Here is a 4848-nt window from a genome sequence, read left to right as displayed (position 1 = left end):
ATACAAAATAGGGCTGGGGATTCGGCTCAGTGGTCAAGTGCCCCTGAGTTCAATCCCCAATACCACAAAAAAAGTGTAGTACCAATATAAAGACATATAGACTAAATGGAATGGAATAAAGAATTCAGAAATAAATCCTGAGAGCTGGGGATGTGGCTCAAGTGGTAGCGTGCTCGCTTCGCATGCGTGCGGCCCGGGTTCCATCCTCAGCACCACATGCAAACAAAGATGTTGTGTCTGCCGAAAACTAATAAATAAATAAATATTAAAAATTCTCTCTAAAAAAAAAAGAAAGAAATCCTGAATATAAGTTCAAACTGTTAATTCCAATGTTTTTACTTTTATGATGATGGGGATCAAACCCATGGCCTCTCGCATGCTAGGTAAGCTTCTATCCCTGAGCTATATCCCCAGTCAACTGTATTTTTTTTAATTTGCAAACTATGCTTTTTAAATTTTTTTTTGTAGTTGTAGATGGGCAGAAAGCCTTTATTTTATTTGTCTGTTTTTATGTGGTGCTGAGGATTGAACCCAGGACCTCACGCTTGCTAGGCAAGTGCTCTACCACTGAGCCACAGCCACAGCCCACAAACTATGCTTTAAAAAAATTATTTATTTTTTAGTTGTAGTTGGACACAATACCTTTATTTCACTTATTTATTTTTTTTAAGTGGTGCTGAGGATCGAACCCAGGGTCTTGTATGTGCGAGGCGAGCGCTCTACCACTGAGCCATAACCCCAGCCCCAAACTATGCTTTCAATACATTCATAAATAAAATGTTTTCCAATTTTTAAATTAATTAATTAATTTTAATTAGGTATGCATGACAACAGAATGAATTTTGGTTCATTGTACATAATTGCAGCACAACTTTTCATTTCTACGGTTGTACCTGGTGGAGCGTCGCACCCTTGTGCAGTCATACCTGTACCCAGAGGCATGTCCATCTCATTCCACCATCTTTTTTAAAAAATATTTTTAGTTGTATATGGACACAATACCTTTATTTTTTTTATTTATATTTTTACGTGGTGCTGAAGATCGAACCCAGTGCCTCCTGCGTGCTAGGCAAGCGCTATACCACTGAGCCACAACCCCAGCTCCCTCATTCCACCGTCTCTCCTGCCCCCAAGCCCCCTCCGCATCAACTGACTTTTAACAGGTGTGATAAGAGCATTCAACAGGGACAGGGCAATTTTTTCAGCAAATGGTGTTGGGAAAAGTGGATAGTCTAGCTGCAAAGAAAAAAGAAACAGGAAGAAAAGAAGTCCTATTCTTACCTTATGCCACATCTAAAAATCAATATAAAATGGATCAAAGACCTAAACAAAAGAGCTAGAACTATAAAACTCTTGGAAGAAAACACAGGGACATGTCATGGATTTGGAAGTGATTTTTTGGGACATTTCAAAAAAGAAAGAGGTTTAGAGGCTGCCAGTAGCTTGGGAGAAGGAGAAGCGGAATAGAAAGTGGCTGCTAAGGAGTCCTTCATTTATTTTGGGGGTGATGCAAACATTCTGAAATTAGACAGTGGTGACCGTCCACAACTTTCTGAATATGCTAAAAATCTACTGAATCGTACACTTCAAAGGGGTGCCTTTCCTTTTATGGCATGTTAAATTACATTTCAATTAAAATAGATAAGTAATTCCATTAATTAACAATAACATGTTATAAAACATTGAATAAAAAAGAAAAATTGGGGCTGGGGATGTGGCTCAAGCGGTAGCGCGCTCGCCTGGCATGCGTGTGGCCCGGGTTCAAACCTCAGCACCACATACAAACAAAAGATGTTGTGTCCGCCGAAAACTGAAAAATAAATATTAAAAAAATTCTTAAAAAAAGAAAAATAAATGAAATTTAAATCTAATAAAGAATATAATATTTGCGTAGTTTCAAAATATCTCTGCACAAAGCTGGGTACAGTGGAGCATGCCTGTAATCCCAGGAGCTTGGAAGGCTGAGGCAGGAGGATTGCAAGTTCAAAGCCAGCCTCCACAATTTAGTGAGACCCTGTCTCAAAATAAAAATATAAAAATGGAGCTGGGGATGTGGCTCAGTTGTTAAGCACTCCTGGGTTCAATTCTTGGTACCAAAATAAAATAAAATAAAACCTCTGTACAAAAGGAGAAAGAACAATTGAGCAATTATACAGATAATTATACAGATATGAAGCCCTGCAGATGTCATCTCTCTCAAGTGATCAAAGTGAACACCTTTAGCAGAAGGACAAATCTCAGTCTTGTGGCATCTGATCGAATACAATGAGGACACAGCAGTATCTCGGTGATTTTGCAGCTAAAGATGTATAACCTGAATTGAATCATGAGGGCCCCTCAGTTAAACCCAAATGGAAGATCATGCTCCAAATAATTGCCCCCCAATCTTTGTAAGTGTCAAGGCATAGGGCACAGTGGCACATGCCTCTAATCCCAGCAACTAGGGAGGCTGAGGCAAGAGAATCCCAAGTTCAAAGCCAGCCTCAGCAACTTAGAGAGGCCCTAAGTAATTTAGTGAGACTCTGCCTCAAAATAAAAATAGAAAGGTCTTGGAATATAGTGCAAGGGTATAACACCCTTGGGTTCAGTCCCCAGTGCCACAAAAAAAGAAGGACCTAAGCAGCCAGGTGTGGTGGTGCATACTTGTAATCCCAGCGGCTCAGGAGGCTGAAACAGGAGGATCGTGGGTTCATAGCCAGCCTCAGCAAGGACAAGGCACTAAGGAACTCAGTGAGACCCTGTCTCTGAATACAATATGAAATAGGGCTGGGGAGGTGGCTCAGTGGTCGAGTGCCCCTGAGTTCAATCCCTGGAACCAAAAAAAGAAAAAGAAAAAAACTAAGACAAAACAACAGAACATAGAGTGTGCTTCTGAATGCAAAGTTTACAAGAACAACACTTGAAGAAGTTTGCTGCAAAAAAACATTATTGAACGAACTGGTAATACCTGAAAGGAATTTGAGGACTAAATGATACTACTCTATCATATTAACATTTTTATTCTATTTGTTTATTTATTTATCTATGGATTTATTTATACTGGGAATTTAACCCAGGGGTGCTTAGTCACTGAGTCACGTCCCTAGCCCTTTTTAAATGATTTTATTTAGAGACAGTGTTTTGCTAAGGTGATTAGGGCCTCTCTAAGTTGCTGAGGCTGACCTTGAACTTTTGAGCCTCCTGCCTCAGCCTCTGAAGCTGATGGGATTGTAGGTGTGTGCCACTGCTCCTGGCTTAGCTTAACATTTTTACTTTGATGGCTGAATCATACAGAAGAATGTACTTACCTGACAAACATCCACCGGAGTGTTTGTAGGCATGAGATGTTAGGCCAATATTTACTTTCAAATAGTTCAGACAACAACAAAAATATTTGAACCATATTAACTTTTCTGTAAGTTTGAGATTGTTTAAAAATAACACTAGGACTGGGGTATAGCTCAATGGTAGCATATATGCTCAGCATGCGTGAAACCCTAGGTTCAATTCCTAGCACCAAAACAAAACAAAATAAAAAATTCTTTTTTTAAAAAAAATTTATTTTTTAGCTTTAGGTGGACACAATCTTTATTTTTATGGGGTGCTGAGAATCGAACCCAGTGCCTCAGGCATGCTAGGCGAGCATGCTACCACTTGAGCCACATCCCCAGTCCCAAAAACTTCTTACACTCATTTCTAGTAAGGTTTCATACTTTCTCAATCAAATTACTTTAACATTAACCTTTTCCTTAATTCATAATCTTCTTCTTCTTCTTTTTTTTTTAGTTGTACTTGGACACAATGCCTTTATTTATTTTTATGTGGTGCTGAGGATAGAACCCAGGGTCTCACACATGCGAGGTGAACACTCTACTGCTGAGCCACAACCCCAGCCCCATAATCATCTTTATATATGGTTGAATATATCGATGTTTACTATTTCTTTGACACTAAAGTTTTTATACACAGTGACAGCATGCACACGGAGTCCTGTAAGCTATTAAACCAGTTCGGGCTAACTCAACCAGGAAGGGATTCACTGGAAGGCCAGGAGATAGGTGGTAGCCCCTGTGGGCAACAGCTCTGCCCCCTAGAGAACGTGTGATGATCTCGGGCACTTGATTTACCTACTCAGTGCCTCAGTTTCTGCATCCATAAAATGGAGAAAATTACAGTATGCACTTCAAATGTATGTGGTCAGGGTTAAATTAATTAACACATGTAAAGCAGGTAAAACAGGGCCGGACACAGTTAATGTGACATAAATGTTGCTTATTGTCATTTGAAATTGTCCAAACAAGCTAATCAGTGACCCGTGCAGGCTCTGAATCCAAGTCCACCTGGAAGGCGGACCCTTGACCACATGAGCTGAGCCTCGGTTCTCCCTCTCTTTTCCTGAGCTGATGTAAACCAAAGGATGTCCCTTGTGCCATCCCACCAACATTTCTTCCTCTTACATTCTCCCAGCATATAAACAAAACCTGTCCAGCCAGTCAGTCCCCTTGAGGAGCCCAGTTCGTGCCTACAGCCTCCAAAAGCTTTTGCTTCAACGGTGTACTTTGTTTGCCCTGGGTAAAGTTGTTCTTTTGAGCTGAGGACATTTAACCTAAGGAATTGCCTCCCTGGTCTTTGATCTAAGCCTGTAACAGCTGCAGCTGTGATGTCACCTTGCTTCATGCAATGTTTGCCTGTCTGTCTCTGAGATTAGTCTTCCTACTGGCATTTGATGGAAAATATCAGGTCGAGGGCTGGGGTGTAGCTCAGTGCTAGAGCAGAAGAAGCCACACCATGGGTTCAATGGGTTCAATTCCCAACACCATGAGAGAAAAAAGAAAGAAAAAAAAAGGAGGAAAGAAAAAAAATATCAAG

Source organism: Spermophilus citellus (genome assembly GCF_964194105.1).
Source record: "Spermophilus citellus genome assembly, chromosome: 4".
NCBI lineage: Eukaryota > Metazoa > Chordata > Mammalia > Rodentia > Sciuridae > Spermophilus > Spermophilus citellus.
Note: the sequence above shows the minus strand (reverse complement) of the source record.